This window comes from Haliotis rufescens, unplaced genomic scaffold (assembly GCF_023055435.1).
Source record: "Haliotis rufescens isolate VD_foot unplaced genomic scaffold, xgHalRufe1.0.p SCAF_11, whole genome shotgun sequence".
Lineage (NCBI taxonomy): Eukaryota > Metazoa > Mollusca > Gastropoda > Lepetellida > Haliotidae > Haliotis > Haliotis rufescens.
Genome location: NW_025963791.1, coordinates 6,332,442 through 6,355,524, shown reverse-complemented (window position 1 = coordinate 6,355,524; position 23,083 = coordinate 6,332,442).

Genomic DNA, 23,083 nt, shown 5'->3' with positions numbered 1-23,083 from the left:
CACAGAAATGGAAAAGAACGAGTACCAAGCAGTCGTCAAGTTTTTGACTGAAGATAAAAGTACTCCCCAAGAAATTCATGACCTCATGTCACAAGTGTATGGGGATAAGTGCCCTAGCTATTCCACTGTTAAACGTTGGGCAGCTATGTTCAAGGCTGGGTGAACAAGCCTTGATGATGACCCTAGGTCTGGACGTCCCACAACTTCCATCAATGAAGATTATTCAATCAAGGAGATAGAAACACGTATTCTGTCAGATAGACGTAGTACAATTGCTTAACTTGGGGAAGACACATGTCTAAGCCATGGATCCATTGAAACTATTATTCATGAACATTTACAGATGAATAAGATATCTGCTCTTTTGGGCAAATGTTTCTAAATTCCTATCTTAATGAAAACAGAACTGACATTGTCGGAGAAAAATAGAGCTATTTGAAGAGGATTTCGTCTAATTCAAAAAAAGATTAGTAACGGGTGGTGACGGATGGGTCTACCACAGTGATCCCCAGTCGAAATGTCAATCCATGGAATGGCAACATTCCACTTCTCCGGCACTAAAGTAATTTAAGATCAGTGAAAATAGTTATGGCCACTATATTCTTGGATGCAAAGGCTTCCCCACCCTCCATTACTCGCCAGACCTGGCACTAAGTGATCTCCACCTGTTTCCTAAACCGAATGAACACCTTCGTGGAAAGCGCAATGTCGACAACGATGACCTCAAAGCTGCCGTGAAAAGCTTTTTCAGGGTGGCTTCAGAAAACTACTTCCTGACTGGAATTGAAAAGCTTCACTATCGATGTTAGAAGTGTATGGAAAAGCAGGGAGATTATGTTGATTTTTTTTTTAACAATTGTTGGTTTTGTTTGTTAGGTTCAGAATGTTTAATGCGCTATTTGTTATTAATTTAAAATGGAATGAACACAGTATGAAGATGCGGTGCCATTTTCGCCAATTTGGTGACATTTGGACATTGTATGCGTTGGTGTTTTAGCTAACTTTTATTAATATTTAGCGGAATAGTTATAAGCTTATGGCAATAGGTCGAGACAACTGAGTGAAGCACTTGTAAAATATCGTTGCCATACCCCATATCTTCAAAGGATGGTTGGTTTGTTGTCCATCTGTCATAACAGAAAATTGTAAGGTGTTCTTTAACTTCTTTTGTTTGTTTGTTTGTTTGTTGCTGCACTTGGCAATATTCCAGCTATATACGGCGGTCTGTAATAATCGAGTCTGGACCAGTCAATCCAGTGATTGACATGAGCATCGAATTGGAATACGATGACATGCATCAACCATGATTAAAATTGCGGACAAATATTGAGATGTTTATACGACTGGCCGAAACTGACATCAAACTGACATTGACATGGTCATTTTTCCAATCTTAAAGGTAGCCGAATTATACCCTATATCCACGTCGCTCGTACAGGAGTGAATGAGTTGAGTTGAGCTGATGCGGAAGGAAAGCCTGAAGTGATGCAGCTATCAGATGTTTCCCGCTTTGTGAAACCCACGAGGGGTGTGGTTCTGACAAACCTAGGAACATATACAAGGCGAACCGGGCTTCGAATAATAGGTTTCTGGCATGCATAAGGGAAGCAACTCTGCACGACTCGGGATTCGACTAGATCCACGCTGTACTCAATAGAGCGACAATGATGAAATGGCATCAGACGACATTCCCTAACTCACCGGTAGTATTGAACAGTTAGAATAGGTCTTCAGCAACAAATGCTTGCCAGAAGAGGCGACTATGCTTGTCGTAAGAGGCGACTAACGGGATCGGGTGGTCAGGCTCTCTGACTTGGTAAATGCATGTCATTGTATCCCAATTGCGTGGATCAGTGCTCATGATATCAATCACTGGATTGTCTTGTCCATACTCGATTATTTACAGACCGTCGCCATATAGCTGGGATATTGCTGAGTGTGGCGTTAAACAACAAACAAACAAACAAATTGAACAGTTACGTTTTATTTACGGAGTTGCGTCCCTTAGGCCCGTCAGGATCCCGTGATCCTCCTATTTCCCTGATCATCAATCTTGGTTTTACAGCACCATACCCATACTCGTGGGTTTATGAAAGCGGTTAAAGTCCAAGACTTGATTCAGTTCAGCCTTTCCCCCACTCAAGATGACACCTCGTCATAAACTTACTACTGTTCAAAGCGGCGTTAAACCCACCTCACTCACATAACCTAACCACTGTGTTTCAGAAGCATCCATAGAAACCCAAAGAGTTGCAACCAGTAAGGTTTTATATTGCTTTTTTGTTTCCCATCAATATTATCTCTGGGACAGCCGATAAAAACTTTCCATATTGTACCAGTGTGGAGGCTCGAACCTAGACCTTGACGTGACAAGCGAACGCTTTAACCGCTAGTCTACATCAAAGCTCCAGATGCTGTAGAACTTTGGGTTCTCCAACACTATACCTGAGTATCATGTTACGATCACGATTCAATCACGTCAAACGCATCAATAACGGTTATTAAGGAACACAGTTATATCGCATTCCAAGTTTCAACAACACCAACACATAATCTATAGAGTTTCAAGGCGATTTAACTATTATTGCCGTAAGTTTTGTAATTTACCTTTCGTTAATAACCTTAACGTGACCTCATTAATATCGGTTGCCATGGATATGTTTTCTTCAGCTGTACAATATCTCTAAACAGTTACACCATTGCCACCATTGACATTTACAAACCGGGGGAGTTAATAAAGCCGACTGGTTGCCAGCATTGTAATTACAACTGTAAACTTGAAGGTGTCTCGTCTTTATTCTATTTAATCAACAACTTGAGGAGAATAGAACTCGACCTGAGACGTGGACCACCCACACGTTTTCAGTTACAGCTAACGATCCCATCGGGGATCTATTCTGGCCGGGATTCTCACCCTTTTGGGAGCGGTGGCGTCATGGAGTGGGTGGGATTTGTGATGGAAGCAAGACACGTCTGGTCAGCATCGGTGGAAATGTGAATTCCCAACGTTACAGAGAACCTATTCTCCAGCCACGTCTGATGAGACAGCCATAAGCGATACTGTTCCAACAGGATAATGCCAGCTCTAACATTCGAATAATCCAAGACTTGATAACGTAACATCAATACGGTCCCCGTGTTGCCGCCACGCTCACCCATAACGTACCATCACCAACGTCCCCATGTTGCCGCCACGCTCGCCCATAACGTACCATCACCAACGTCCCCGTGTTGCCGCAACGCTCACCCATAACGTACCATCACCAACGTCCCCATGTTGCCGCCACGCTCGCCCATAACGTACCATCACCAACGTCCCCATGTTGCCGCCACGCTCACCCATGACGTAACATCAATACGGTCCCCGTGTTGCCGCCACGCTCACCCATAACGTAACATCAATACGGCCCCCGTGTTGCCGCCACGTTCACCCATGACGTAACATCAACAACGTCCCCGTGTTGCCGCAGTGCTCACCAATAACGTAACATCAATACGGTCCCCGTGTTGCCGCCACGCTCACCCATAACGTAACATCAACAACGTCCCAGTGTTGCCGCAGTGCTCACCCATAACGTAACATCAATACGGTCCCCGTGTTGCCGCCACGCTCACCCATAACGTAACATCAATACGGTCCCCGTGTTGCCGCCACGCTCTCACCCATAACGTAACATCAATACGGCCCCCTTTTGCCGCCACGCTCACCCATAACGTAACATCAATACGGTCCCCGTGTTGCCGCCACGCTCACACATAACCTAACATCAATACGATCCCCATGTTGCCGCCACGCTCACCCATAACGTAACATCAATACGGTCCCCGTGTTGCCGCCACGCTCACCCATAACGTAACATCAATACGGTCCCCGTGTTGCCGCCACGCTCACCCATAACGTAACATCAACAACGTCCCCGTGTTGCTGCCACGCTCACCCATAACGTAACATCAACAACGTCCCCGTGTTGCCGCCACGCTCATCCATGACGTAAGATCAATACGGTCCCCGTGTTGCCGCCACGCTCACCCATAACGTAACATCAATACGGTCCCCGTTTTGCCGCCACGCTCATCCATGACGTAAGATCAATACGGTCCCCGTGTTGCCGCCACGCTCATCCATGACGTAACATCAATACAGTCCCCGTGTTGCCGCAATGCTCACCCATAACGTAACATCAATACGGTCCCCGTGTTGCCGCCACGCTCACCCATAACGCAACATCAACAACGTCCCCGTGTTGCTGCCACGCTCACCCATAACGTAACATCAATACGGTCCCCGTGTTGCCGCCACGCTCATCCATGACGTAAGTTCAATACGGTCCCCGTGTTGCCGCCACGCTCACCCATAACGTAACATCAACAACGTCCCCGTGTTGCTGCCACGCTCACCCATAACGTAACATCAATACGCCCCCGTGTTGCCGCCACGCTCACCCATGACGTAACATCAACAACGTCCCCGTGTTGCCGCAGTGCTCACCAATAACGTAACATCAATACGGTCCCCGTGTTGCCGCCACGCTCACCCATAACGTAACATCAATACGGTCCCCGTGTTGCCGCCACGCTCTCACCCATAACGTAACATCAATACGGCCCCCTTTTGCCGCCACGCTCACCCATAACGTAACATCAATACGGTCCCCGTGTTGCCGCCACGCTCACCCATAACCTAACATCAATACGATCCCCATGTTGCCGCCACGCTCACCCATAACGTAACATCAATACGGTCCCCGTGTTGCCGCCACGCTCACCCATGACGTAACATCAATACGATCCCCATGTTGCCGCAACGTACCATCAACAACGTCCCCGTGTTGCCGCAATGCTCACCCAACCTCTCCCCCATAGGACCTCTCTGGGACCTCCTTGACGACAGATAAGATAACGTCCAGACCTGAGCTGGAAAGAGATAACCTCCACAAAAGCAGCAAGAACGTCGGGGAGGTGTTATTTCGAAAAAAATCTTTATTTCTGTATAAATTACCACCAAAGACAATAAATAGATCTTAATTTTGCACCCCCCCCCCCCCCCCCCCCCCCCCCTTTCAAAAAAGCTGTATCCGCCCATGGTGGCCATTGTGTTACGGGTGTGTTTCCCTGGTATTTTAATATAGGACAACTCTTCATTTTCGTCTTATTCTCTCGAGGTGAGTGAGCTGGTTTTAACGTCAATTTAAATCAGTATTTCCGCGATGGCTTGTCAGCTTAATCGATTCTGGACCAGTGATTGATATTATGAGCACACATCCACGCCGTCTGGTAAGATAAGAAACGATCAGCCGAGCCTGACCACCCAATCAATTTGTTTGTTTGTTGTTTAATGCCGCCTCCAGCAATATTCCAGCTATATGACAGTGGCACGTAAATAATCGAGTCTGGAGCAGACAATCCAGAGGCTGATATTGTGAGCAACGACCAACATGGTCGGGGTACGAGGACTTAATGACCATTATTTCTTTTACAAATTATATCTGTATATTCATTGGTTGAGAAAGCGTCATGTGACCTACCTTTAACCAGGTATTGTGCAACCTGCCGTACACCTATCAAAAGTGGTATTGCCCTGCGTGATGAAGCCAATAGAAATATTTTCAGCCAATCAGAGGGAGCGTAACGTAAGGCTTGTTGTCAACATCTCTTGTGACAACCGTAACGTCTGATTCAATTATTGTTGAATTTGAAATATTCGTGTGTTTTTTAAAATAGTGTAATTAAACGATTATTAAACACAATTCGGGCAACATCGTGGTTTATGGACCCCAGTAACTGATAATGACCTCTGCCGCAGGCCTTAGTCAATATCAGTTTCTTGAATTGTGTCAGTGTCCTAAATTGACCGAAGTTTCTATGAGTGAGTGAGTATGGTTTTACGTCGCTTTTAGCAATATTCCAGCACTATCACGAGGGTGGATACCAGAAATGGGCTTCACACATTGTACCCATGTCGGGAATCGTACCCGTGTCTTCAGCGTGACGAGCGGACGCTTTAACCACTAGGCTACCCGACCGCCCCGAAGTTTCTATGAACCTCCAATATCGAGACAGACATTTGTTGTTTAAACTTACGAAATGTCAATCATGCCACAATAGGCGACCAATAGGTGCAAAGATTAGAATGAATTTACAAAAAACCCATTAACATCAGTACGGTCTGTTCTTCTTAATCTTGGACAATGTAGCAGGTCAAAACCTATTCTTAGTAATAATCTCCAAAACAATGTTTCACACAGGACTCAGCACAATAAACACCATTTTATAACACTGATTTATCACAATGTTTGCAAAATAATAAAGTCTTGGAATTTCACGTAAAGGTAATCATCGAGCGTTCATTCCAAACGCTGCTTAATCTCCACTCGAGACTGTCGTGTGCAGGAAGAGGATCCCATTGTTACGTTTTGAAGTCACATGTTAGGTCTTCCAGCCTGTTGCTATTTCTCAATGTCTTCCTTTTATTAAATATTTGAGTGAGTGAGTTAGGTTTAACGCCGCTTTCAACAGTATTCCAGTTATATCACAGCTTGTCAGCTTAATGTGGGAGGAAAGCCCGAAGTGATGCAGGTCTCAGACGTTTGCCACTTCGGTGAAACCCACGAGCACGGGTATGGTGCTGACAAACCTAGAAACATAATCAGGGCGAACCGGGATTCGAACCCAATCATAGGTTTCTGGCGTGCAACTCTGCACAGCGAATCGCGGCGCCTTAGACGACTGGGCCACCCGTGCCCCCTAAATACTTGATGAATTAGGTATCAGACCGATGTCTGAAATAACACGCCTCTTACCTGAACGTCAGTTATTAACACCTAATGACATAAGAATGTAAGCAATAGCTTGTGTGTCCTCATCCTCGATTATCAAGGGTATATATCGCCATGTTATGACGTTAAATTCCCTCGACAACATTTGCTGCCGTAGCCTCGTTTTCAGCCCGATTTGAATGTCAAGACGCTAAAAATAGCCGTCCAATCAAATAACTGACATTAGCGACAGAAATTAAGCGTTAAGTTAATGAAAGAATAGAAGCAATGACGACACTACCGAAACGACGCTATAATAGCGAACGGGTCCAGAAAATCGAATTGAGATATAATACACTGGGCAGTCGAGGATGGTGTATCCTTCCCCCCACTCCTACACATGCAATTTGTGGACAATTACTGGAACAGTTTGCGAAATTAATAATGAGTTCCAGACTCCAAAAAAAGACTCTTTGAGATTTCAGTTTCAGGACTCTATCTAGATTATTCTCATAAGTGTTTGTTTGAGGGCAGTGGCTGATCTGATTCAGATTGTTAAATCTGGTCTTTGAACATCCACGGAGCAAATGATGGCATGCAGTCAAACATGGTTCGATGAATATTCCATATCAGCCCTTAGTTTACGGCTGCTGCTCCCTTTGAGTGAACTCCACAAACGCGTTGTTTGAAATATAGAAGTGATTTAACAGTCTGTATGACGTCGCTAGGTCTTTATTGCTTACGAAATTGTTCTCTTCCATGTGCTTGATTAATATTCATATTTCATTTCGGCGAATATATGGATATTGGTTTCTGCTTTACGATTTGGCTAACATTTAGTCTCTCTACCATCCGGAGTGAAATGTTTTACTTTAGAGTGAGTTAACGCCGCAGTGTTCACGTCATCTTGTAAATAATCAAATCTGGAACAGAAAAAAACAGTTATCGAAATTAACAAGTCGCCCAGTCAAATGTTAATCGGCTCTTACCTACCACAAGCATAGAACACCTTTCTTGCTGGTATTCCTCGCGGAGTGCGTTTAGAGATATGCATTTAGGACTTCAGAGAGTGAGCGAATGAGTTGGGTTTAACGCAACTTTGAACAGTATTCCAGTTATATCACGGGGTGTCAGCTTATTGTGGGAGGAAGGCCGATGTGATGCAGGTCTCAGACGTTTACCACTTCGGTGAAACCCATGAGCACGGGTATGGTGCGGACAAACCTAGAAACGGGGCGAATCTGGATTGAACCCAGAATCATAAATTTTTGGCGTGCCCAAGGGACGCAACTCTGCTCTGCGAATTGCGGCGCCTTAGACGACACGTGCCCACTGAGCCTGTTTAAAGCTGTGTGGTTTCAGCACTGTTTCATATCTGCTTCCATGCGGGGGTTGTGGCTTTTTGGTAGCCCACTGGTAAAGTGTTTGCTTCTCAGGCACGCGACCCAGGTTCGAATTAAAAAATGGTACCAAGTATACGGCAAGTTATATGTGTACTCATTCCTCATGTTTTTTGTGGGGGCGGTCGGGTAGCCCAGTGGTTAAAGCGTTCGATCGTCACGCCGAAGACCCGGGTTCGATTCCCGACATGGGTACATTGGGTGAAGCCCATTTCTGGTGTCCCCCGCCGTGATATTGCTGCGATATTGCTAAAAGCGGCGTAAAACCATACTCACTCACTCACTTATGTTTTTGCGTGTGAAAAACTGAGGATGGATTCTATTCTGGAGGATTCTATTGCAAAAAGAAATGAACCTGCGGTAGAGACGCAATTGGTTGATGTCATATGAACAACACCCCGCATCTTCGGAGTAGGATGACATGCAATCAGCCAGGTCCGCCATTGTAACTACTTGTTCCTTAATTAGTAGTGTCAGGATCCGGTGTTGAATATGGTTCGAATCCATGATACCCCGATTATGACAATTGGTCTGCCAGCACCATACCCGTTCTCATGGGTTTCATGAAGTTTTCTAACATCTTGAAACATCTTCCTGCTTCACTTTGGGTGATTCTCTGGGTAAAATTGTTTCCCTTAGTTGTGCCAGGATCCGTTGATCATGACTCCAAATTCAAGAGTTTGATCTTCCTCTACCACCTGACTGAAGGGTTTCGACGAAGCGGCAAGTGCTTACAGCTTGCGTCACATTTACTTTTCTTTACTTTTACTTTACTGAAAAACAGAGCGGCTTTAACCCCCAACCTCTCCCTCATTCCTCTTCCTCGGTACATTCCATTATTTTAATGTACAGTAAAGTACGGTTATAACGAACTCAAAGGGACCACTAATTTTAGTTCGTTATAACCGTAGTTCGTTATAAGCATATATACAGCATAACTACATCATATAGTCGGGACCTAAAAGTAAGTTCGTTATATCCGTCAGTTCGTTATAAGCGTGTTCGTTATAACCGTAGTTTACTGTATTTGTAAGACATCATGTGATCTTGCCTACCCAATGGGACATTCTATCACGTGCAGAGAGTTATCTAATATCGCTGAATAGGAAGAGGTTCGATGACGAAAAATTAATTCAGTTTGGAGTCCTTCCACCCCCAAGTCTTTTATGTAATATCATTAGTGAGTATAGAATAGTATAGTATAGAGTATAGAATAGAAACATTGCAAAAGTGCTATCAACGCATAGCACAAGTTGAAACGAGAACATCAAAGGAAATGTTCTCAAATAAAGGTTTTCTTGTATTTAATCTATTTTTTCTTCACTAGCGTTGCTGTTATTTTCAGAGTAAAATTATGACGAGTTTAGCATTTGTTTATTGACTTATACAGTTAAAATGCCACACTCACTCACTCACTGGTATGTTATATGTACTGGTGTTTACAGGGTTGAAAATGGTCTTAATAAACTTTCTTCCCATTTTTTTGCCCTAATACATTTTAAACACATTTCACAATCTAATTCATTCTCGCAAATTTTATGTTCTTCACAAAAGTTTTGAAAGTTCTGCATTTTCATTATTGATGGAGTATAGGTTTTCAGGAGTCAAGGTGAAATTGAGCTTAAGGTCGCGTTCAAGATTAAGGCACTTATATAGCTAGCTACCTGTGTGTGTGTGTGTGTGTGTGTGTGTGTGTGTGTGTGTGTGTGTGTGTGTGTGTGTGTGTGTGTGTGTGTGTGTGTGTGTGTGTGTGTGTGTGTGTGTGTGTGTGAGTGTGCGTGCGCGTGCGTGCGTGCGTGGTCGTGTTTGTGACTGTTATTACTAGTCTGGACTTACCACTTTTATAGTGCTGGCCGAATGAGATACCATGCCCCAGTTTGATATTGATTCCCCACTCAGGCACAGCTCACAGATTCCGTGTCGACCAGTCTCCGGGCAGACTCTCTCTCCACTTGACCACGAAGGCGGTCTCCGGACAGACGCTCTGTCCACTTGACCACGAAGGCGGTCTCCGGACAGACGCTCTGTCCACTTGACCACGAAGGCGGTCTCCGGGCAGACGCTCTGTCCACTTGACCACGAAGGCGGTCTCCAGGCAGACGCTCTGTCCACTTGACCACGAAGGCAGTCTCCGGACAGACGCTCTGTCCACTTGACCACGAAGGCGGTCTCCGGGCAGACGCTCTGTCCACTTGACCACGAAGGCGGTCTCCAGGCAGACGCTCTGTCCACTTGACCACGAAGGCAGTCTCCGGACAGACGCTCTGTCCACTTGACCACGAAGGCGGTCTCCGGGCAGACGCTCTGTCCACTTGACCACGAAGGCGGTCTCCGGGCAGACGCTCTGTCCACTTGACCACGAAGGCGGTCTCCGGGCAGACGCTCTATCCACTTGACCACGAAGGCGGTCTCCGGGCAGACGCTCTATTCACTTGACCACGAAGGCGGTCTCCGGGCAGACGCTCTGTCCACTTGACCACGAAAGCGGTCTCCGGGAAGACGCTCTATCCACTTGACCACGAAGGCGGTCTCCGGGCAGACGCTCTGTCCACTTGACCACGAAAGGCGGTCTTCGGGCAGACTCTCTCTTCACCTGACCACGAAGGCGGTCTCCGGGCAGACTCTCTATCCACTTGACCATGAAGGCGGTCTCCGGGCAGACGCTCTGTCCACTTGACCACGAAGGCGGTCTCCGGGCAGACTCTCTATCCACTTGACCACGAAGGCGGTCTCCGGGCAGACGCTCTGCCCACTTGACCACGAAGTCGGTCTCCGGAAAGACGCTCTGTCCACTTGACCACGAAGGCGGTCTCCGGGCAGACGCTCTATCCACTTGACCACAAAGTCGGTCTCCGGACAGACTCTCTATCCACCTAACCACGAAAGTGGTAAGTTTGAAAAGGAAAGTGAATTCTTACGTTTTTTAACCCTAACACATCAAGTTACTCTAGTATTTTGGGGTACATAGTTTAAACTTAATACTCCATATACTCCATGTCATCATAACCAATGCTAACATTGCAGTTGGGAGTGTGTGACGTAGCTAATTATATCGATCACAAGTTGGTCTTCCTTAAACACGATTATTAACAGGCCGCCATGATAGAAAGTGAATGTTTAATACCGAGAAGAACATGAAACAAACTCGTCCAAACTTCGAGCCACCCAAAGAGTGCTTGCAGAGCCCTTCTAATATCATTTCAATATGGCTATTATGACCTATAAAATCTATGAAGCCTACAGCAAAACAAATATGTGTCCGGCATAAGCAAGAAGCTCTCGCGAAGGTCCAGTTTCTCCGTGACGAGAGTTTACAGACTAGCTCCTAAGGAAGCCCTAAGAACTGAACTAAGAACACTTCAAGACGCTCCCCCGGGACGTGCTTTGTTGTAATCCTGGGGAGGTTAATTGTGTCTCCGCAACATAAAGGTCAAGTCTTTTTTTATTCTGCAGCGGAATATGTTGGTATTTCATCGCAAAACATTTTGAAATTAACTCAGTAGGCCGATCAACGAAAATACGTTGGTGTGTAAGGTTGCGAAGAAAACTTAAAAACGAAGGTGTCCAGTGTTGGACGTTAGTTAATTTGTGAGAGTTTAATTACTCTCCGCTCTGACTGTATTTCAGTGGTATTACCATAACATGGGAGGAAAGTCCTCATCACGGGTATGGTGCTGACAAGTTTAAGAAAAAATCTTAATCTGGGATTCTAACTTAGTTCAACAAGTGATTCTGGTAAGTGACCGTTACTCTCTGTGCAGTGAATATCGGCTTGGGCATCAACGTCCCTTTTATTTCCCCCACAAACCGCACATTCCTGCAAGTAGCATTGAACGGTGTTGAGTATGTGAACACGTATCTGCCATTGTTTATATACTCAACACCTCTTGTTAGATAAAACACGATACCCTTTCTTGTGTCATCCATTCTGACCAAACATCGAGAGTATATCTACCCTATGACTACAGTTGTAGCTTTTATGAGGCAGCCTGAACAATAAAATGTGTCGTTCAGTGGACATACAGGAGTTTCTGAAAAGAGGAAAAAGTGTGTATGTCTTGTAGAGTCTCCAACAACAGCCCCCCCCCCCCCCCCCCACACACACACACACACACCTCCACACACACACACACCTCCACACACACCTCCACACACACACACATCTTCATCACGTTACTGGATAATCAATAGTTGCCCAAAGACCTGCAATAGTTTCTTAACCATTCTATAGTTTGCAACTACTGACCGACTACTTTTGATGAAGGACATGTGGGGGCCCTTGTGAATCTACTCGCTTTATGCAAAATGATCCACGTTCAAGTATCTGTATTATTTTGGACATAAGTTTATTTGCAGAAGGTCGTCGTTATACGATAAGACTAATTGATTGTTGAAATTTGAAATTGGTGAGGCGGAGAGCTCTCGAACATGAAAAACACAACGATTATATTTCAGTTTTTAATTAATTCCTTCACAGCAACCAGATGTTCACATTTGGAATGTGTCTTCAGCTCCGCTCCTTTCCACGGTAAAGCTAAAGGGAGCGTTTGAGACGCCGCTAACGCTTTGTGCTGCTCTAGCACCTGACATCGGTGCCGATGGTAAGCGTTGGGAGACGTTTGGCCATCACGGCCGTCGATAATGACGAGGACGCCACAAAGAATTTCGGTGCGTGAGGATAAGTGTCTACATTAGTAGTCACCTTACCCTGCACCACATCGTCGACAACTTGCAGCATTTCCTCGCTTGTGCGTTTGTTTCTGAAACATTCATTTGGTAAACATTTAATACATGGGCAAGTGAAGAATGTTTTCCCTCGATAAACATCAACATGGCTATTGGGGCGGTCGGGTAGCCTAGTGGTTTAAGCGTTCGCTCGTAACGCCGAAGCCCCGGGTTCGATTCCCGACATGGGTACTATGTGTGAAACCCATTTCTGGTGTACCCCGCCGTGATATTGCTGGGATATTGCAAACAGCGGCCTAAAGCCATACTGAAAACACTGAACATTGTTTTTACTCAACGCTAATAAGCGGTGCTATTTGCTGTGTGATTGGATTAAGGTTAGATATGTATCATTCCACTGGGGATGGGATTGGGGGAGTCGCCTTGATATTGAGTCGAATTTTTGGCTCGGGGTAAGCAGTCGTATTAATTTGGAGACGCATTAATTTGAAGATTTACAGTAATTGGTCGTAGCCGACTTAATTTGCTGTCTGCGCATATGGTCGGTATCTTGTCAAAGTGTTGCCTTAGCTACTTCTTTTATTGCTGTAATACAGTTGCTAATCTAAACCGGTTGTATATTTGCGCTGATGTAATTAATCAGTCATCAGTTATCAGCACAGATTGGGTTTATCTGATCTTTTATTGTCATCTATTAGTACAATTAGCTGTTATTAATACACCTGTGAACCTATTACCATGTATTCATTATTACTTTATTCTTATCTAATGGCACCCCTGATCACTGGAGCACAGCTCCGTGACATATTGTTATGGACACACTTGCTATAGGCTGTTTTAGTGTTTTCTGTAATGTTCAGTTATGATTTCAAGTTAAGCGTTCGTACAGATAAATAGCTAGAGAGTGTAGTGCAACTGTCTCTATCTTGTTTGGGATTGTACTTAATAAGTTAACATTCAAAACATCCACTTACCCTCGGATAGCAGATAACCTGTGACTTGCCCGCTCGGCAATTAGCTCCTCATCAAGCCGGTTCTCTTCCAATCGAGCTGCTGTGGTTGCGCGCAGTGAATGATTTGTATAGTAGCCCTCAAATCCCGCGGCTCCACGGAGTCTTCGCATGGTCCCTCCCAGCATCTGCCTGCCAGTGGGCGAGCCGCAATACCACATATCCGGTTTCTGGTTGGTTTAACGCCGCACTCAGCAATATTCCAGCTATATGGCGGCGGTCTGTAAATAATCGAGTCTGGACCAGACAATCCAGTGATTAATATCATGAGCACTGATCCACGCAATTGGGATCGATGACATGCATCAACCAAGTCAGCGAGCCTGACCACCCGATCCCGTTAGTCGCCTTTTACGACAAGCATAGTCGCCTTTTACGGCAATCATGGGTTGCTGAAGACCTGTTATATCCCGGATCTTCACCTATAGTACGGACAAATCGTCTGGAATAAATTACCGATCCATAATTTGTAAATATGTTTTTACGTGTTACCACATACAACAAAATGTTTGACTTCGGATAATGTAATAGCTACCTCAGTGACTGGTTAACTGGACAGCTGGCAGTATTTTATGCATTGGGTCCAACTATGATAGACCTCATTGGAGTATTCTTATGCTCCACTGTTGTTGTTCTTAGTTACAAAATACCGACCCGTGAAGATCCGGGGTAGAATAGGTCTTCAGCAACCCATGCTTGTATAGCAGTGCTTCCCACATACTGTTCAACGCCTCCTCTGTTCAAATGTTTATCCCACTGAAGCGAGAGAGAGACAATAATTTTGACGGAACCAGTCGTTCGGGTCGTAACTGTCGTTCGGAATACACCATGTTAAATTTTCTAGGTTGCATGATCAGAAAACACATTCCGACTGTCACTTTCATGATCTGGTAAGCGACGCTCTGATTGGTCGGATGAAAGGTCGTTCTGACGTGACCCGTAATGGGATGTCCTCAGATCTTTGTTTAGCGATAGCGAGAACTAAGATCTGATTTTAATGAGAGTGATCATAAGTTTTCTTACGTCACAAGTCAAAAGCATGTGTCAGTATAGATGACCGCAAAGGTAAGGTCGGTGGTCATCTGTGTCTAAGGCAGAGAATGTTCTTTCCTGTGTTAAATGTTAAACGTTAGTTCATAAATATAACGAGATCTCGCGAGAGCGAGACTGTATTCAAGATGGTGGCACCCAGCGAGTGGCCGCATTCGATGTCGCCAGGGTGACATATGACTGGTAAGTAATGTTCTATGTGATAGTATATGTGACGTAAGGTTGAGAGTGCCTGCTGTGTCCGCACGTAAACGTATTGTTGTCAAATATAATACCGAATAAACAACGTTATCATCGTTGTGTCGTCTGGGCCACATTCCGTTCTACCACCTGTAAGGGTGCCATTAGCCGAGGACGCGTCTGTTTGCAGAGAAACGTGTCAAGACGCTCTCGCCTCCATGCTTCACTTCTACGAGGAAGTGCCCGTCCCCTCACAAGTGTGCTAGATGTTGGCAATGGTGCAATTAAACTGTAGAAAAACATGACACTCTCCTTGTGGGCTACACATACGTGTAAACTTCAGATGCGCATATATGCCTGTGAGATATGTACCAAACTCGCCAACTTGTGTGTATTCACCATCATGCCTGAAGCAATGGTATGCGAGACGTAGAGACGTTGATGGTGGGCATACTGTGCACTGTGTCATCCAATACGAGCATGCAACTTAATACAGTCAGAGCGACCGATTCATGACAACCTTTATCAGACTGAACATCTAATTCCAAAGGTTAATTAAATTAGAAGTCTAGAATCAATTACCGCCTCCGTGGTCTAGAGGTAGAGCGTCCGGCCGGAGAGCGGGAGCTCCGGGGTTCGATTCCCGTGCGCGTCATTAAAGAGGTTATTAATGGGCAAAAACAAGGACTGGTCGGCTCGGAATACTGTGTCTGAGTGGGGTATTCATGTTAAACTGAGGCTTGGTATCTCAGTGAACTAGCACTTTAAAACGGCATCAGTCATCACCGAGAACAGTACTTCTATCCCTTGTAAACAGGACAATGAACGCATTCACAACCCCTGTCATAGGCGTACCTCAACCCATGGGCCACAGCGCGGTAATACCGATAACGTCAAGTTTCTGGCACTCAGATACAAATAATTACGGATAGAATACATTTGACTTGACATTAAACGACAAATATTCAACCATTATTTGACTAAATGAACGATACTCGAATGAATAATGGCACTACAAGATTCCCAGGAATCTATGAATGTTAAATGGAGACTCCATGCTATGATTCCAGTCTTGGTCTGGACGTTGTAATTCGAGCCATGCGTTCAACTGACACATTTTCTCTGTAAAACTAGGGTAATAATGAACTGTTGGATTGATCTACATGATAACAGAAGACAACAGATGAATCAAGCTGTGTTTGAACGACTTGCTAGGTGTGCCAATTCGCCTGAGCTTCGTCGCGTTTTATGAAACAGATAATATTATTTAACGAACCAAATTCCTCTTAAACCATGGTTCCTTTGTTAGTTAAACACGACGACGGACGGAACTTCCTTTTTATGATTGACATAATGATAGAACAATGTGACGAAGAACGGGTGTCGCCAGCTCGATATCGAACTAATCGAGTCTTCTGATCTGCCGTGTTCAACATGGAAGGAATTGTGTGGAATTAACATTTAAAATATATCAAGTTAATCCGTTTATGAATGGGGATATTTGAGTTTCATTCCATATATTCTATACATTGAACGTACGTGTTATTTTGCTGGCTTTTTGTTAAAAGAAATGAACAGATTAAAATGTACTCTTTACTAAAAAAGGACTCAATAGGCCCAACATGGGTAAGTATTATTCAGGTGATTGATTACTGTGCAGAGGTTGGTCTTATACGAAGTAAATACTTGCTCCGGAACATGGATTTCATAACTGTTCAGCGAACAGGGAATGTACCAAATGCCCAGGGATTTCACATGCATGACGTGGGGTTGACGTACGCACTGACCTTTCCAGCTCAGCGCAGAGTTCTTGAATATCGTTTTAAAAACCGTTGTCAAAGAAACATGTTACATAATTATATGTTATAAATGTTGGCCACGGATTAAAAGGCTTCGACCCGTGGTGCCTAATTGTTTGAACGGTTTGTTTTAAATCCGCAACGCGGACTTCACCTAATCATTTAAAAAGACTCGATGCCTGGTCCGCGATCTCTAACCTTCACTTAATCACCGACATCCAAAGTTGGTTAAGCTGCAGTTCACGGCGAGTGGTATGAGTCTCATGGTTGACCCAGAGAGTCTCTGGTTTACCCTACATTCGTCACTGCATGATTCCAAATAGTCTCAAGGACGTGACGCCCATCTGTATTGATGCTTTTCCAGTGTCGTGTACATGGTTTTTGTGGTCACCTCAAGTTTCCCTGCTAATTGACCACCTCTGCTGACCCCAGACTCTATATGGAGACCAATAATGGCGGGTCTCCCCACATCGTGTTCTCATCCTTCACCACTAGGAGTTAATCTTCAACGCCCATTACGTCAATGCTTCTCTCCTCCAATATCAGGCATCAGCTGACTAGTCGTCTATAGGAATTAATCGTCATGGCGTTGCCAGCAACGGCTGTCGTGAACGATGGCTCACTAATTAGAGTTTATTGTTCGACCTAATCTGTAGTGACAGTAATAGCGATGTATCAGTGTAGGATCATATTCCTGTCTTCTTAAACTAGTCAAGAAACTCACCTCAATGAAATTAATAGCAGTTTATTGGAAGCCGGTGTGTTGTTTGCCATAGTTACTGTGATTTATCATAATGGACTTGGTACTAGAGTGGAACATTAGTCTGTTCTACAGGCGCTCTGCTGGTCTTGGAGATGAAAAGGCTTAGAGGGGTCCATCACAAGAAAAGACCATTCCTTCAGCGGTCTGTACATCCTAACGACTATCGTCAATACTTTATGGTTTTGTATACACCACGTTCCTCCATCATCCGTACCCCATGGGTCGATATGTGGTGTAGAAGTAACGTTTTTCATCTGATGGTCAGATCATGAAATGAGGCTGTGCATGAATCCTACCCGCTGGACAGAAACAATGCATCACTTCAAGGCTTTCCTACCACATTTAGCATACTTATGAGGACATGTGTTGGTATACCCATACGATTATTTTGTTTGTTATTATGTGCTATGTGACTGCGGTATGTGAGTGAGTGAGTGAGTGAGTATGGGTTTACGCCGCTTTTAGCAATATTCCAGCAATATCACGGAGGGGGACACCAGAAATGGGCTTCACGCATTGTACCCATGTCGGGAATCGAACCCGGGTCTTTGGCGTGACGAGCGAACGCTTTGACCACTAGGCTACCCGACCGCCCCTACTGCGGTATGTAAATAATCCAGTCTGGACCAGACAATTCAGACCCACCGATCCCGTTAGTCGCCTCTTTCGACAATCATGGGTCGCTGAAGACCAGTTCTAGCCAGGATCTTCACGGGTCACCTGGATCAATGTGTAGAGCCAATACCACATTGGTATGTCACATGCCTCAAAACATTGCCATTTGTAAACCGAGCGCTCATTGGTCTGAATACTCGCCGGTCTTCCTCTCGCTGAAACTAGGCCTTAGGTTGATTCGTTGGTTTAAAATAGCCGAGGACGCGTCTGTTTGCAGAGAAACGTGTCAAGACGCTCTCGCCTCCATGCTTCACCTCTACGAGGAAGTGCCCGTCCCCTCACAAGTGTGCTAGATGTGGGCAATGGTGCAATTAAACTGTAGAAAAACATGACACTCTCCTTGTGGGCTACACATACGTGTAAACTTCAGATGCGCATATATGCCTGTGAGATATGTACCAAACTCGCCAACTTGTGTGTATTCCCCATCATGCCTGAAGCAATGGTACGAGAGACGTATGGTCGTTGATGATAGGCATTCTGTGCACTGTGTAATCCAATACGAGCATGCAACTTAGTACAGTCAGAGCGACCGATTCATGACAACCTTTATCAGACTGAACATCTGATTCCAAAGGTTTATTGAATTAGAAGTCTAGAATCAATTACCGCCTCCGTGGTCTAGAGGTTGAGCGTCCGGCCGGAGAGCGGAAGGTCCGGGGTTCGATTCCCGGCCGCGTCATACCAAAAGACGTTAAGATATGGTACTTGTTGTTACCTCTGGCGCTCGGCATTAATGGGCAAAAACAAGGACTGGTCGGCTCGGAATACTGTGTCTGAGTGGGGTATTCATGTTAAAGTGAGGCTTGGTATCTCAGTGAACTAGCACTATAAATCGGCATCAGTCCACACAAACACACATGCATGCACGTCGCTATATAAGTGCAATCATCTTGGGCGACGTTAAACCCCATTTCACCTCACCTCACCTCCCACCGAGAACAGTACTCCTATCCCTTGTAAACAGGACAATGAACGTATTCACAACCCCTGTCATAGGCGTACCCCAACCCATGGGCCACAGCGCGGTAATACCGATAACGTCAAATATCTGGCACTCAGATACAAATAATTACGGATAGAATACATTTGACTTGACATTAAACGACAAATATTCAACTATTATTTGACTAAATGAACGATACTCGAATGAATAATGGCACTACAAGATTCCCAGGAATCTATGAATGTTAAATGGAGACTCCATGCTATGATTCCAGTCTTGGTCTGGACGTTGTAATTCGAGCCATGCGTTCAACTGACACATTTTCTCTGTAAAACTAGGGTAATAATGAGCTGTTGGATTGATCTACATGATAACATAGAAGACAACGGATGAATCAAGCTGTGTTTGAACGACTTGCTAGGTGTGCCAATTCGCCTGAGCTTCGTCGCGTTTTATGAAACAGATAATATCATTTAACGAACCAAATTCCTCTTAAACCATGGTTCCTTTGTTAGTTAAACACGACGACGGACGGAACTTCCTTTTTATGATTGACATAATGATAGAACAATGTGACGAAGAACGGGTGTCGCCAGCTCGATATCGAACTAATCGAGTCTTCTGATCTGCCGTGTTCAACATGGAAGGAATTTGTGTGGGTACATGGGTAAGTATTATTCAGGTGATTGATTACTGTGCAGAGGTTGGTCTTATACGAAGTAAATACTTGCCCCGGAACATGGATTTCATAACTGTTCAGCGAACAGGGAATGTACCAAATGCCCAGGGATTTCACGTGCATGACGTGGGGTCGACGTACGCACTGACCTTTCCAGCTCAGCGCAGAGTTCTTGAATATCGTTTTAAATACCGTTGTCAAAGAAACATGTTATATAATTATATGTTATAAATGTTGGCCACGGATTAAAAGGCTTCGACCCGTGGTGCCTAATTGTTTGAACGGTTTGTTTTAAATCCGCAACGCGGACTTCACCTAATCATTTAAAAAGACTCGATGCCTGGTCCGCGATCTCTAACCTTCACTTAATCACCGACATCCAAAGTTGGTTAAGCTGCAGTTCACGGCGAGTGGTATGAATCTCATGGTTGACCCAGAGAGTCTCTGGTTTACCCTACATCCGTCACTGCATGATTCCAAATAGTCTCAAGGACGTGACGCCCATCTGTATTGATGCTTTCCCAGTGTCGTGGACATGGTTTTTGTGGTCACCTCCAGTTTCCCTGCTAATTGACCACCTCTGCTGACCCCAGACTCTATATGGAGACCAATAATGGCGGGTCTCCCCACATCGTGTTCTCATCCTTCACCACTAGGAGTTAATCTTCAACGCCCATTACGTCAATGCTTCTCTCCTCCAATATCAGGCATCAGCTGACTAGTCGTCTATAGGAATTAATCGTCATGGCGTTGCCAGCAACGGCTGTCGTGAACGATGGCTCACTAATTAGAGTTTATTGTTCGACCTAATCTGTAGTGACAGTAATAGCGATGTATCAGTGTAGGATCATATTCCTGTCTTCTTAAACTAGTCAAGAAACTCACCTCAATGAAATTAATAGCAGTTTATTGGAAGCCGGTGTGTTGTTTGCCATAGTTACTGTGATTTATCATAATGGACTTGGTACTAGAGTGGAACATTAGTCTGTTCTACAGGCGCTCCGCTGGTCTTGGAGATGAAAAGGCTTAGAGGGGTCCATCACAAGAAAAGACCATTCCTTCAGCGGTCTGTACATCCTAACGACTATCGTCAATACTTTATGGTTTTGTATACACCACGTTCCTCCATCATCCGTACACCATGGGTCGATATGTGGTGTAGAAGTAACGTTTTTCTTCTGATGGTCAGATCATGAAATGAGGCCGTGCATGAATCCTACCCGCTGGACATGAAACAATGCATCACTTCACGGCTTTCCTACCACATTTAGCATACTTATGAGGACATGTGTTGGTATACCCATACGATTATTTTGTTCGTTATTATGTGCTATGTGACTGCGGTATGTGAGTGAGTGAGTGAGTATAGGTTTACGCCGCTTTTAGCAATATTCCAGCAATATCACGGAGGGGGACACCAGAAATGGGCTTCACACATTGTACCCATGTCGGGAATCGAACCCGGGTCTTCGGCGTGACGAGCGAACGCTTTAACCACCGGGCTACCCGACCGCCCCTACTGCGGTATGTAAATAATCCAGTCTGGACCAGACAATTCAGACCACCCGATCCCGTTAGTCGCCTCTTTCGACAAGCATGGGTCGCTGAAGACCAGTTCTAGCCAGGATCTTCACGGGTCACCTGGATCAATGTGTAGAGCCAATACCACATTGTATGTCACATGCCTCAAAACATTGCAATTTGTAAACCGAGCGCTCATTGGTCTGAATACTCGCCGATCTTCCTCTCGCTGAAACTAGGCCTTAGGTTGATTCGTTGGTTTAAAATAGCCGAGGACGCGTCTGTTTGCAGAGAAACGTGTCAAGACGCTCTCGCCTCCATGCTTCACCTCTACGAGGAAGTGCCCGTCCCCTCACAAGTGTGCTAGATGTGGGCAATGGTGCAATTAAACTGTAGAAAAACATGACACTCTCCTTGTGGGCTACACATACGTGTAAACTTCAGATGCGCATATATGCCTGTGAGATATGTACCAAACTCGCCAACTTGTGTGTATTCCCCATCATGCCTGAAGCAATGGTACGAGAGACGTATGGTCGTTGATGATAGGCATTCTGTGCACTGTGTCATCCAATACGAGCATGCAACTTTATACAGTCAGAGCGACCGATTCATGACAACCTTTATCAGACTGAACATCTGATTCCAAAGGTTTATTGAATTAGAAGTCTAGAATCAATTACCGCCTCCGTGGTCTAGAGGTTGAGCGTCCGGCCGGAGAGCGGAAGGTCCGGGGTTCGATTCCCGGCCGCGTCATACCAAAAGACGTTAAGATATGGTACTTGTTGTTACCTCTGGCGCTCGGCATTAATGGGCAAAAACAAGGACTGGTCGGCTCGGAATACTGTGTCTGAGTGGGGTATTCATGTTAAAGTGAGGCTTGGTATCTCAGTGAACTAGCACTATAAATCGGCATCAGTCCACACAAACACACATGCATGCACGTCGCTATATAAGTGCAATCATCTTGGGCGACGTTAAACCCCATTTCACCTCACCTCACCTCCCACCGAGAACAGTACTCCTATCCCTTGTAAACAGGACAATGAACGTATTCACAACCCCTGTCAAAGGCGTACCTCAACCCATGGGCCACAGCGCGGTAATACCGATAACGTCAAGTTTCTGGCACTCAGATACAAATAATTACGGATAGAATACATTTGACTTGACATTAAACGACAAACATTCAACCATTATTTGACTAAATGAACGATACTCGAATGAATAATGGCACTACAAGATTCCCAGGAATCTATGAATGTTAAATGGAGACTCCATGCTATGATTCCAGTCTTGGTCTGGACGTTGTAATTCGAGCCATGCGTTCAACTGACACATTTTCTCTGTAAAACTAGGGTAATAATGAGCTGTTGGATTGATGTACATGATAACGGATGAATCAAGCTGTGTTAGAACGACTTGCTAGGTGTGCCAATTCGCCTGAGCTTCGTCGCGTTTTATGAAACAGATAATATTATTTAACGAACCAAATTCCTCTTAAACCATGGTTCCTTTGTTAGTTAAACACGACGACGGACGAAACTTCCTTTTCGTGATTGACATAATGATAAAACAATGTGACGAAGAACGGGTGTCGCCGGTCGATTTCGAACTAA